Source organism: Rhinolophus ferrumequinum, chromosome 6, assembly GCF_004115265.2.
Source record: "Rhinolophus ferrumequinum isolate MPI-CBG mRhiFer1 chromosome 6, mRhiFer1_v1.p, whole genome shotgun sequence".
In the NCBI taxonomy this organism is placed as follows: Eukaryota; Metazoa; Chordata; class Mammalia; order Chiroptera; family Rhinolophidae; genus Rhinolophus; species Rhinolophus ferrumequinum.
Window position 1 is genome coordinate 100,095,520 of NC_046289.1, and position 13,531 is coordinate 100,109,050.

Consider the following 13,531-nt stretch of genomic DNA (forward strand, 5'->3'; position numbering starts at 1 on the left):
GAACGGCCCTGCTCAGCGACTGCGGACAGGGCGCCGCCCACACAGCGCCACAGCCCCGGACTGTCCCGGCGCGACGAGGACGCCCTACTCGGTGCCCCCGGGTGGGGCAGGTCGAGCCCGGTGCACTATCCCTTTAAGCCTGGGAGAGATGGGAGCTGTCAGCGACAACCCAGGCTAGCGCGGGACGTCGCCGCCCGTCAGGCCGGAGCGAGGAGCCGCAAAGCGAGTGGAGAGCGGAGGGGACAGCGGGGCCGGGGCCGGCGGGTACCCTCGCCGCCCACTGCGCACTCCAACCCTGGGCCCGGCGAGCCGCGGGCGGCACCAACGTAATGCGGAGAATGTGAGGCCGCGCAGGGCGGCGGGCAGCAGAGGGCGCGGGAGAGGGCGGCGGCGATGTAGCCGGAGAGACAGCGGGAGAGACAGCGGCCCAGAATCTGGGGGAGGGAAGGGAGAGATAAGGAGAAAGGAGAGGAGGTCAAGAAGGGGCAGTGACAGAAGAGGGGAAAGGAAGGAGCAGGAGAGCACGCGGCTGCGGGCGGTGGCGCGGGCGAGGAGGGAGCCGGCTCCTTTGGGCGCGAGCGCCGGCAGCCCAAGTTGGGCGCCCCAGCCGGGGTTCAGGGAGCGTGGCCGCGGCCCGGCGTGGCATGGTGGCGCAGCAGGGACGCCCGAGGGCTCCCCTCTGGGAGCCCCAAGGGACCTGAGACGAGGCCAGCCGGGAAGGGGACGCAGGTTCGCTAGCGAGCGCCGCTGGCCGCGTCTTGGGCTCTTTGTGGTCGCCCCAGGAGGGCGACTGGGGCGTGCGGAGCCGGGGGTGCGGCGGAGAGGTGCACGCGCACGAGAGTGTGAGCGCCCCGGAGTGTGGGAGCGCGCGTTAGAGATTCTGTTGGCATCGCTGCGTGGAGGGCAGGAGGCAGGAGCGGGCGCGCAGGGGAACGCGGGGGCTCTCCCGCGCACAAGCGCGCGCGCGCGCGCACACACGCCCTCCCTCCTCGCTGCTGCTGCCACCATCTCGGAGCCGAGCCCTGTGGAACGGAAACCGGAGCCGGAGCGGGAAGCGGAGCGGAGGCGAGCCGGGGATGCGGCCCCGGAACGGAGCTGCGCGCGAACTGCGCGCCCGGAACGGTGAGTGTGGCCAGGCCCGGACGCTGCGGCGAGGCAGGGATCGAAGGACGCAGGCCGGGAGCTAGGGTGTCTGCCCGCCGGCGCCGCGTGCGCGTCCTCTGATTGGGCGGGAGTCTCGGGGCACCGGGTGGGGGTTGGATGTTGGGTGCGCGTCCGTGGTGCGTGCACGCGCGGAGCGGGAGGGGGCGCGCCCGGCTCCCCAGTCCGTGACCGCGCTCCCACCCGCTGCGCGGCCCCGCCTAACCCTCGCCAGCCGCCGGAACCCCGCGACTTGGAGCAACTTTGTGTGCGCGATGAGCGGATGGAGGCGCGTTAATGGTGGCACTTGGACCTTTCTTTACTGAGGAGAGAGCGCGAGGGAGGAATGGGGCGGGGCGCGGGCTGTGCCGCCGGGTGGACCGAGGGATGCGTCTCTACCACCCCATCCGGACAACAACCGGCTCTCGGGGACATCTGTCCAGCCCTACGGCGCCGCGCTGGAGTCGCTCCGGGCTCCGGACTCCTGTGAAGCCCTGCCAGGGTCGGGCGGGACCCCGCGTTGAGAGCTTCCAGGTCCGGGGGCCGCGAGGTCGTCTTTGCAGCCAGGCTGAGGACACGAGGCTTGAGGTGGGGGAGTGGGGAGACGTGACTAGTGTGTATGTGTATGTCCCCGCGCCTTCTGCTCCGTGGGACAGGCGGCTAGAAGAAGGGAATTGCCCAAAATGTGCAGAGCTTCCCAGAGGCTGGGGATTGGAAGGGACACCCCTAGGCTCCCCAGGCCTGGTGCCCCGCCATCCCTGCTTCGGTTGGAGCCATGCTTCTTCGTGCCTCACTCTGTGATGAGGTTGTGGCTGTGCTTGTTCCAACCCGCATTCCCGAGTCTTCTCTCATATTCCTTTCCTGTGCCGGCTGCCTCAGGGGACTTCCTAGGACCCCCCTTTCCCCCAAATGCCGACTCCGTTCCTGCAGTACAAGATGGGGTGGGGAGATGTGGTCCAGGATCCTGCCCCTGAGAGGGACAGAACCCTGTGTCCCCAGGAGTAAGAGACTCAAGGAATGGTCAGAGGTCAGGCCTCCTGCAGGCCCCTCCCCTTTACCAAATCCTCCCTGCTTCCAGGGCAGGTTCTTCCTCCTCTAGGAAGCCTTCTCTGATTGCTCCCGAATCCTTTCCATCAAGCTTGGGCTTCTGGGTTGGAGCAAGTGGTTTCTTCAGCAGCCCTTGTCCATATGCCCTCTTTCCTGGCACTCAGCCTATCAGCCTGTGGCATCAGAAATCTTGTTCTAGGTGCCGGGTGGAGGGATGTGTTGTTGCACCATTCAGAATCTGCCGAGGTCTCTAGGGTATGATAATATGTTGTTTGATCAGCTTTCAGGCTTAAAGCTTACTTCCACTTCCATTTTCCTTCTGGAATCCCTCAGCCACCTTGTCAGAACGCAGGGTCCATAGCATGCTTCCTCTCCATTTCACAGAGGAGGATTTTGAGGCAGAGATGGAGTTAGGAGAACTCCAGTCTCAGGGTGGCCCCTCCCTGTGAAGGTATCCTTTAACCCTGGTCTTTGGCAAGGTGGGGAGGGGGCAGGGAGGGCACCCAGCCCTCTTTATTGACCTGGCACCATGGCTCTGGGTGCCTGCAGCTGGAGGGTCTCCCCAGGGCAGCTATCCTGCTGCCTGCGACCAACACCCCCCCCACCCCCTATGGGCAGGGAGGTGGGCATAGCCACTCCCAGCCTGATTCTCCCTGACTTGACTTCTGGTATCTCTTGAGCGTGACCTCATTAGCCTTTGCTTCCTGGATTTGGGGCCAGTGTCTGCCAGGGCTCTGTGTGATGGTTTGTAAATCCTCAGCACTGGGATGTCTGTCATTCTGGGGATCAGGGGCATTTCCCCACCCCCAGTCTGGCACTCTAGGCTAGGCCCTGGCGTTGTCCTCTTGTTTGGGCCTTGGCACCCTTCCCACTCTCCTGAGATCTACATCCGGAGCCAAAGAGCTCACCCTTAGGGGAATGGGTTCCACACAGAGTTCTAAATGTGCATTGAGGGGAGCGGGCCTGGTGGCTATTGAGACCACTTCCTTCCCAGGTGGCCCACATGAGGCACAGGAGGCTAGAGTAACTGTCAGCCCCAGGCAGGCCTCTGTGACCCCTCCAGTCCTGATGGCCGCCCACTCGGGCCCTTGGAGGCCTCCTCTGGGGTTGTGGAGGGGCGAGCGCTTGCCCCGGAGTGACCACAACTCCTCCTGGAGCAGCGGATGGGGTGGCCGGCTGGGCCCGGTGGTGGCTCCTTCTCCTCTGCTGGCTTTGTCTCAGGCAGCCTCTTGCTGACTCAGTCTTTCTTAGCTGTTCCCTGTCTCCTACCCCTCACCCCCCTTTGTCCCCTGTGACTTCCTGAGCTCTGGACTTTTGCCTCCTGAGTGTTGATGCTGTGTTTGACACCCCGGTGGCAGGTGGTAGGAAGTGGCCAGGTGCCTGCTCGGCCCCACCCCGGCCATCAAGGCCTGCTTGAACCCCTGGGGGGGCCCCCAGTCCAACTCCAGCAGGATGCACCCTGTGTTTGGGGCCTCAAGGCCCCTGGTTGGTGCTGTCAGGGGTGAAAATGCCAGCTCGGTGCTCCCAGCCCCCACCGGCTGCCCTTTTAGGTTGACAGCCACTCACCCCTCAAACCTGCCTGGTGAGGGCAGTGTCTAGGGGGACCCCCTCAATTTCCCTCTCCAGCCAGGCCCTGACCCTGCCAGCTTTGTGTTTTAAATTATGAAAATATTACATTCTAACAAATTCAGTGATAAGAAGTTGTTGAATGGGGTGGGCTTTAGGGTGACTTGAGGGAGGAAAGTACCCCTGACCACTCAGGCCTCCTTTTGGGGGACAGGAAGCCAGGCCACCTTGGCCAATCAGAGTCTCTTCTGTGGACTTCTGGGGCCCAGACGTCTGCTCCCAAGAACCACGCCTCTCTTTGCTCCTTGTTGGCTGGAGCCCCTATTTGGAGCTCACTCCACGTTTGGGGGTATCTCCTAGTTTGAGGCCTAGACTGACTACTGGGGATACTGCTGACAAGCCTGGGCTCCTCCCTGAAAGGGGCCACAGCCATCCACCCACACCCCGTATGAGGCAGAGTGAGCTGGGCAGCTGCTGGGTCGGGGGAGGGGTGGGCAACAGGCTGGTTCCGACGGACTGGAGGGCAGGTGCATTTGGACCTGCACAGATGTTCTTGCACTAGGTAGATGCTCAGTCAATATGCTGAATGAATGAATGAATGGACAATGTGAATGAATGGGGGCTTTCCAGCAGATTGCACAGCATTAGCAAAGGCACGGAGGTGTGAAGCAGCAGTCATGAGTGGAACGTGTTTGCAATGCAGTAGTTCACGAGGGCCACCACAGGCACAGAGCAGGTTGGCACAAGACAGAAGAGGCCTTGAGTGCCCGCCTGAGGAGTGTGGGCTGCAGGGTTGAAGTTCTGGAGGGGTGCGATCAGATTTGCAATTTAAACTGCTCCCTCTGGTGGTCGTGGGAGGGGTGACCAGGAGAGCCCGAGGTAGGGAGGCAGTCCTGAGGCTGCTCTGGGAATCCAGGTTGGATGAGGGCGGCAGCCCGGCCAGGCGCCTCGCCTGCCTTCACCAGGGTGGCCAAGGCCAGGGTGTGTGGCTCCCCCTCCAATAGAAGGTGGAGCGATTGGGTCCAGGTGGGGAGCCAGGTGGGGCGATGGAGGCCGTGAGTTGGGCAGGGCCTTGGGCTTCACCATGCCCACCACCTGGGTATACAGAGGTGGCAGGTAGCCTTTAGTATGGGCCTCCCAATGTTGCACTTGAGATTGTGGTCCCTCGGGCCTCAGTTTCTATGTCTGTGAAATGGATAAGCTTATTTGTTTGCCTGGAGACCTGGAGTGAGTTTGGGTGGAAGTTCGGCACCTCGAAAGTGGGATACAAAGGGAAGAGGTAGAGGGGTGGTCAGCGCCCTATTTGACAGGGAAGAGTTTGAGGCACAGAGAGGTGCGGGGACTCTCACAAGGTCTGAAAACAAGTTGGGGGCAGGGCTTTCCTGGCTTTGCCTGAGGCCCGCTGGGGCAGTGGCTGGGCCTCTGCAAAGGACATCCTCAGGCAGTTGCCTCGGCAGCCCAGCTGTCAGGGAGCATATGGGGCCATATGGCCACATCAGGGGAGGTGCCAGCTGCTGAAAGAGGGACAGCGGTTGCCACCCTGGCCTTCTGGATCTATGTAGGCACTGCCAGCCACCAGGGTCAGGGCGAGAGGAGGCCAAAGTGGAACCTTGGTGTCCAGGTTGGTTTGGGTGTGGAGGTTGGGCCTTGGCAGATGGCCCAGTTCCAGCACCCATCTGCCAAGGCAGCTGGACAGGCGGCTCCATGCCCAGGACTGATCCAATTAGCTCAAGACCAGCTGTGCCAGCCATCCCCCACCCCCCACTCAGCTCTGACGGCCCGCTGGCCCACAGGCCATGGGGTGGCACATTGCATCTGAGGCCAGGGTCTTGTCCTCAGTGGAGTATGTGTATGTGACATGCAGCGTCACCCGAGCACTGATTCTGTAGCTTTCAGATTTGGGGGTATGGAAATGGGCCCCTTGAATTAGCCTGTTGCTTCAAAAGGACCTGGGCTTGGATGCCAGCTGGAAGTGGGTTTGACTCCTGGCTCAGCCACCTCTGAGCTTGGTGAGCTCTGGCAAGTCACTTCAGTTTTCTGAGCCTCAGTTTCCTCATCTGTATCTGGGAGAATGCTACCTACCCCGTAGGGCTGCCTTTAGCATGCTATGGAAGGGTACCTGGAAAGCGCTCACTAGCCTGCTACACTGAGAATCTTAGTAAGCGTCAGCTCACGATGCTCTTTGCTAGGATAGGGAGGCGAGTCCTTCTGGAGTTTCAGTGTCCATGCTGAAGTACGGAGGAGCCTGACTGTTATTTTCCAGGACAAAATTTGCTTTATAATCGTCCATAAGTTTTTACAGCCCTTTTCTCCTGTAGTGCTCACAGCAGTTCTGTAGAGCAGGCAGAGAACCACTGAGTTATAAAACTGGGAACTGAGTCTCCAGAGTTGCAGAGGGAGCTGGGCTCAGCCCTACCTCTGGACTCCGGGCCCAGGATTCTTGCTCCATGGGTGTGCTCCCCAAACTCCCGGGGATGGAGGCCTGTCTAGACCAAGCTTGGGGACTTCAGAGATTCCCCGCCCAGCCCTGTCTCTGTCATAGGTGCGACGATAGGTTGTCATGGTGGCAAGCAGCCAATCCCAGCCAGGGTGGTATGGGAGACTCAGTGAACAGCCTTTGCTGCATTTCTATGGCTGCCCAGCCCTGGGTAGGGGTGGGAGGGGTGCCAGGGAGTAGGGAGGAGCGGGTGTTCACCTCCTGGGCAGCCCTGGGCCATGCCAAGGTGAGCAGGGCTCAGCCTTCTGGTCAGGGTGGGAGACCACTGGGCCCCACCCCTGACTAGCTGGGTGACTTCGGCCAGGCCACCGTCTGTCCCTCTTTGAGCCTTAGCTTCCCTCTTTGTAAGCTGGAGATAATGATCTGCCTGCCTGCCTCACAAGGCTGTTCTGCAGGCTCTGCTATAAATATATATTTTGATACAAACATGATATTCCACAGCTGGGTGTCCAGAGCCCGCGGTCCTCCATCTGAAGAGCCTGTAATCGCAGCGATTCACTTGTTGGGTAGTTCCTCTGGGCCGGCTGTGCTGGCTGCCGCACGGACAGAGAGGAAGAAGAGCAGCCCCCACCCTCTTGGGCCGTGCAGCCTGACATTAACTGTGGACTGCATGGGTTTTAACTGCGCGCCAAACACCGCTGGCTAGCATGCTCCTGGTAGCACCCTGCACGCTCTCCCCTGCCTGCAGGCTGGCGTCCGGCCCCCTCGGGGCTTTGCCAGTCCCACCCTGGGGCCCTCTGCCCCAGCTGGCCCCCTCCATACTCCTCTGTGTCCCCAGGCTCCAGCCAAACACCACGCACTCTCCCCTTCAGCCTTCAGGGTTTGGCTGTGCCGCCCCTCCGCCTGATTCCTTCTCCCCTCTCTGCCATGTAGATCTCATCCACTTGCCAACACTTAGCCCAAATGCCATATTTAAATCGCCCTGCCCCCACCCTGTCTCCCTAGCTGGAAGTAGCTGCTCCTTCCTGAGAACTCTGAGACAGCGTATCTGCTTTACCTTTAGCAAACATTTGCTGTGCATCTACTGTGTGTGAGGCTCACTGTATTTGAGGCTTGTGACCTGTGGCGGTGTGTGTCTCTTCATGGCCTGGGGATGCCTTGGTGGCAGGGCCTGGGCTGATCCATCTTGGGTACCTGGCCCATCCAGGAACCTGGGGCCGGCTGGGCTTATTCGGGGCATGTGGCATGTCCCTCAGGGCCCCTGTGGTCACTGACACTTACTCTTCCTCCTTGGGCCGGGGCTGTGGGCTAGGCCCAGGACATCTGTCTGAGAAGCTCGGGAGTTATGGGCGGCTTTTGTGCTCAGGTGCTCACCACAGACTGTCCCTGCCCCAGGAGGCTCGGCCAGGCCAGGGTGGGAGCGCCCAGTCTCTGGCCACACATCTCTCTCCCTGATGAATTGCATGGCATTCAGCAATTAGCAATTGATTATCTGGTACTGGTAGCTCTTGCATTATCGACCAGCAGCGGCGGGCCTGGCCAGTGTTCATGTCGGTCAGCTAGACCTGGCTGGGCCATTGCAGGCGCGGCCATCTATTCCCAACCAGGAAGCTTGATAAATAGGAGCCAGAGAAAAGGAGGTGCAGTCCACCTCTCCGACACGTGATGCCAGGGTAGGGATTGAGGAGTGGGGAGTAGGGGGGTTGGGGTGGCTCCCACTTTGGCTCGCTCCCACTTTACTCTGTTCCCACCTTTCGTGTTCCGCTTCCAGCCTCTTCTGGGCCTGGGTCTCCGCTTTCCCATGTGTTAAATGAGAGTTTCAGTCTCTTTGTGGGGTAACACTGTGCCTTTGAATGAGATGGCCAGGCAGTCACTGGTTTGTCATCATTTCTGCTTAGCCAGTGGGGGCATTGGGAGGCTCAGAGAGGGTGGTCGCCACATGAGGGGGAAGCCAGCATTGCAGCCACCAGCCCAGAGCTGCTGTGCAGAAGGACAGGGAGCTAGATGCTGGGCTGCTGGGGGCGTTGGTCAGCAGACAACAGGTGCTTCACGAAAGCGCTGTGTCTGGCTTCTGAATGTGCTAAGGCTTCTGAAAGTGGAGCTCGGACTCAGCGGAATCTGTGAAAAAGCAATTTCTAGGGAAACCACATAAAGGAGATGGTGGGGGGGTGGGGTGTTTAACCTACTTAGGAGACCCGCTGCCTTTCAGACGCACCAGGAGGGTGGGGCACGCTGGTGCTCTGGGCTTATGTGACCAATGCTGAGTTTTTTAGAACAATTTTTCGTTGGGAACATTTTCGAACATACAGAAAGGTAGAGAGGATAGTACAGGAAACTCCCATCGACTCCTCGCCTAGATTTAACAATTGTTGACATTTTGCCATATCTTTTTTTGCTGAGCTATTTTAAAGTAGATTATACACACCAGGGCATTTTGCCCCTAAATATTTCAGCATCCATCTGTAAAACAATAGGAGAAAATTTCTATCTAACCTCAAGTGGTCACATATTTATCTTCGTTATATCCTTGAGATGAGGAGACTGGGCCCTGAGAGGCGGCCTGTCTTGTCCAAGGTCACGTAACAAAGAGGCCGAGGGGAGGAGAGGTGGGACTACCATTATTTCCCCGAAAGTAAGACCTAACCGGAAAATAAGCCCTAGCATGATTTTTGAGGATGATATCCATCTCCTAAACATAAGCCCTAATGCTTCTTTTGGAGGAAAAATTAATATAAGACCCGGTCTTATTTTTGGGGGAACGGTGGGAGGCAGGCTACAGGTCTCTGCCCAGGACTGGCAGAGCTGGAGGAGGGAGGGCCGAAGTGGTCTGCAGCTGGGCAGGTGGCTGAGCGGAGTCCGCCTCTGGGAGGGTTTCTCTGGCTCAGGTCATGGAGGTTCCACCTGGAATCAGGAAGCGACTGTCTTTTAGGTTCATCATCTCTTCCTTTTGTTTGCTGAGGGGATTAATCGGGAACTGCAGCGTCAGGAAAATCCGAAACAACTTCTTGTTTATTGTTCAATTTAGGAGAATGTTATCAGGCTCTGGCCATGCTGGGTGTGGGAGCCTCTTCTGGTAGGAGAATCAGGGCTGTCCCACACCATCCACCTTCGGGGGCAGCGCAGAAGGCGTGGGAGTGCTGGTCTGGGGGGAGGGCTTAGGATCCCTGTCTGCACAGCCAGGGGTCTGAGGCAATTGGGGGTGTTGGGGGCTTGGGGCTGAGTCTGAGATCTGGACTGGGTGGAAGACTGTAGTCTCCCTGATGGGAAGTGAGGCCCGGAGGCTGAGCTCCTGGGCACGTGCAGAAAGCAGGAGGCTCATGGCTGCCGCCAGCCTCACTGGGGAGCTGTCCTTTGCTCTTCTGCCCTGGCCATGCTCTCCCTGGGGAGGCTTCACAGGGCGGTGTCCACTGCCAGCCTAGGGCAGGCGAAGGTCCCCTGCACCTTCCTTGTTTCTTTGTGGTCAGGGTGATCCTGCCCCCGGCACCCACACCTGTTTGGGACTCCTTATTCTGCCCTTAGTGATTTGGGGACATTTATTGACTCTGCAGGGGTCACAGAGGTCATGGAGCTGGGACTGGTCTTTGCTCTCATCTCTGTCCCCACAACAGAGCAGAGCCCTGATTAGTGCCAGGCTTACTGTTGAGCTTGTTTCTCTAGGACAGGATGGGGGCAGAGGGCGGGAGAGGCCTCCGGGAGAAAGGCAACCAGAGGGAAAGCAAGAGACGGACATCGAAATGCCTTTTGGTCCCGTCTACCCCTGTGGAGACCCTACATCAAACCTGGTATTCTCAGTTGGGGAAAGAGAGGAACACAGCCAGCCTCAGATGAGGGCACCATGGGGGTTGTGTGACCCGGGGCATGTCACCACCCCTCCTGGTAAACTGGGATAGGTTGGAAATGGGCCTCTTCTGCTCTCAAGTGAGGCAGGGATGACTAGGCAGGTGGGGGCTGTTAGCCCGTCTGTAGGCAGGCCCTTCAGCCCCCTGCCCAGGGGGAAGTGGGAAGGGTCACAGGAAAGAAGGTGGGTCCTTGTTGCCACCCCCGCCCCCAGGCCTTTCCTCTGTTCTCCAGTGTTCTCCAGTGGGGCAGGGAGGGGAGGGGGCCTGTGCCTGAGGTCCAGGGCCAGGTGTGACAGAAGCACAGTGCACACGTGCTGGAACGTGGGCAGGGCACTGGGAGAAGCCTTGTTACCTGCGTTCGTGTGCAAATGAGGGAGTAGGCTCAGAAAGGTCACCCCGCTGGTCTGTGCTGGGGAGGGATTTGAGGTCAGAACTGCCCCCTTTGACTTTGAGACCTGGTTTCTGCTCTCAGCTGTTGCACTGACTGCTGTTCCCTGGGCCTTGGGGTTTGCCTTCATCCCTGGGGCTGGGAGGCTGGGAGGCTGGGAGGCTGGGAGGCTGGGAGGCTGGGAGGCTGGCTGAGGGCTGGGCTGCTGCCACAGGCTGAGCCTCCAGTCGCCAGCTCCTCTCGGCCTGGCAGGTTCTGAGCGGCCGGGGCATGGTTGTTCTTGAAGAAATCACTCCTGAGCCATGCAACGTGGGAGCCATGCTGAGGGATTGGGCTTCTGTGGATGTGCAAAGTCCTTCACACACCCTCAGCTCTTAGCCACTGTGTGCCCTCTGTGCGTTTATCAGGTGACTGCAAGGTGGCATGGGAGCCTGTGTGCATGTGTGTGGCCCATCCTGAGAGTCACACCTGAGGCCTGAGCAAGAAGGAGGGCAGAGGTAAGTTTACTGAGCACTTACTAAGTGTTAGTCACAGTGCCACGTGCTTTACAGAATTACCTCATTTAACCCTAAACAACCCCATGACATATGTACTAGTACTGTTCCCATTTCACAGAAGAGGAAATGGTGGCTCAGAGAGATGGAGGGACTTGCAAGATCACACAGCTAGTGAATGGAGGAGCTGGTATTCGAACTTAGGAATAACCGCTTCTGTGCCCCAGACAGAGGGGAGTCTGCTGCAGGAGGGAAGAAGGAAGTTGGGTTTCAGGAAGGGGCAGCGCTGTATTTGGAGAGAGGAGGTCAAGGGTCAGGTGGAAGGTCCAGGTAAGGAAGAAGTAGTGTAGCTGGAGAGACTGGTTGGGCTCAGCGTCTCAGACGCCTAGAGCTGGTGTCCTGGGCTCTGTCATCTGCTCCGGGTTTCTCCTGCCCGGGGCGTGGTGCACACTCCTTCGGGCTCCTCAGCAGACGAGGCGCCTCAGAGCACAGTCAGTCCGGGCAGCCTCCGTGCGGGACTCCTGCAGGTAAGACGGAGAGGGCCTCTGGCTCGCAGGCCTCGACTGCCAGCCTGCAGGCTGGGTGCTGTCCAGATTTTGAGCAGGGCCAGGTCTGTGGTTGGTACGGGTGGCCCTCTGGTGACTATGGGCCATGGATGGTGGGGAAGGATTGAGAGAGCAGGGGACTTCTTCCCTCCTGGCCCCAAACCCCCATCCCTGCAGGCTGAGGGGTCAGCTCAGCTTTCCTGGTCTCCCATTCTCCGCCCTCCCTTTTCCTGCCTCCAGAAGTGAGGGGGGAGTGGGGCACGGGGGTCTCTGGCCCCTCCCAGGGTCCTCCCTTGGAGGCTGTAAATATTTCATCTCCACCATCTCTGCTGCTGGAAATTGCTGCTTTTAACACTTTTTTCCCTGTTACTTGATACAAACAAATGCTGGAAAACTTCTGTGCTGGGCACTCTGTCGCTTTTGCTTGTGCCCAGAGTCCCCCCACAAAACCTCTAATTGCTTTTAAGCTGCGATAGTTGGCAAAAGCAGTTTCCTTTACATTATGGAGAAAGGGGGAAAATCCACCAAATTTTCTCTCTCTCTTTTTTTTTTTGACTCTACCCTTTCGTTTTGAGTTCTTCCTCATTTCTTCTAAGCTTCTGGAAGGGAAATGGAGTAGAAAGACATGTGGGCAGGGAGACAGGGCACCCTCGAATGGCATTGTGCCTCTCTGGGCCTCAGTTTCCCCATATGGTTGTGCGCCCATTCATTCATCCAACAGACATTCCCCGAGTTCATGTACTGGAAGCAACTTGAGGACGAGGCCTGGCTCTGGCCTCGCCTCCCAGCCCCAGCGCCCAGCACAGAGTGGGCACTTGTTGAAGATAAGGTGACTAGCTCCATGGCTGTACTGTGAGCCGGGCACTTGCCAAGCACTGGGAATGCACAGGACGAGTCAGACACAGCCCAGCCACGAGAGCTCACTGATGGGAGGGGAGCTGCCGCACAGATGTCAGGACTTGTTACCCAGCTGTACACAGCTGTGTCCTGGGCGCTTAGGAGCACAGAGTAGGGCGGGCTGGGGGAGTCGGGGAGAACTGCGCAGAGGAGCACTTGGGCTGCATTGAGAAGAGGGGGTAGGAGTTTGACAGATGAAGGGGGGGCGGGGGGGGAGGAGGCTAAGGAGGAGGGAATTCCAGACAGGAAATAGCTCATTAGGCCACCCAGATGGCTTGAGTTGCCTGGGAGAGCTTTGCATGGAGGTGTGGAGTTTGCACTCTTTCCCTAGGATAACAGGGAGCTCGGGAAGGCTTCTGAGCAGAGGGCATGTGGGGGTGCCCCAGTCGGGGAGGAGGGAGGCTGGCTGGGAGGCTGGTGTCAGGTGAACCTGTGGGGGGGGAGGATGCCAGTGAGAGTTTGAGACCGACAGGGCGGCAGTGAGGGCATGGCCCAGATCCTGGTGCTTACCTCCTCTGCCTGTGCCGCGGCTGCAGGCCTTCCCTGCACCCTGGGCTGCGGGTCCCCTCAAGACCGACAGCTCTTTACAGTGTATAAAGCCCACTTACCTCTGGCCCTTAGTAGATCTTAGATATGGTCCCCTGAGGTGGGCAGAGCAGGGCGTCATTTCCCAGACAGGCATAGGCCAGGCGTGCCCCAGGGCTCTGCAGGCAGGCGGGGACTGGGTAGGATTTGAACCCAGGTCTCAGGGCCTCTAGCCAGCTGCCTGTACCACCTCTGCTGCGCCCCCTTCTGCCCCCAGTCCTCACTTGCCCTCCCCTCCCGAGCCCTGTGCTCCTTCCATGTTTGCAGAGCGTGTGGGGCTTTTCAAAAGCATTAATGATAGAAAATAAATTGGAATCGGAGAGGAATCATCGCCAGGCATTCTCGGAGGGCTGCCTCTGCCCTCCCGTCTCTCAGCCATTTTGAAGCCAGCAGCCAGACCAGAATATGAATGAGTCCAGGCCGGCATGCTGTTCGTCTGTCGGGGAGCCCTCCCTGGCCAGATGGCACTCACCAGCCCTGAAGAGGTTTGAAGCCAGGCCTCTGTGGTACGCTGACCAGGACGGATTTCTCTGGGTGGGGGCACAGTCCATGGCTTTGGAGGAGGGGTGGACGGGGCCTTGAGCCCAGGTCTG

The 13,531-nt window shown here is 59.1% G+C and overlaps 1 protein-coding gene across 6 annotated transcripts in view; it reads left to right on the forward strand.

The window, feature by feature from the left end:
- Positions 1-987: 987 nt before the first annotated feature.
- The window catches only part of LINGO1 (leucine rich repeat and Ig domain containing 1), a 185,674-nt gene continuing 173,130 nt past the window's right edge, over positions 988-13,531 (forward strand). For 3 of the 6 annotated variants that reach the window (XM_033108722.1, XM_033108719.1, XM_033108725.1), the window contains exon 1: positions 988-1,122. The gene's annotated coding sequence lies outside the window, so the exon portion shown is untranslated. Of the gene's footprint in view, positions 1,123-1,422; positions 1,729-13,531 lie in introns of those variants that run through there. The other 3 variants (XM_033108727.1, XM_033108721.1, XM_033108724.1) reach the window with 3 other exon arrangements.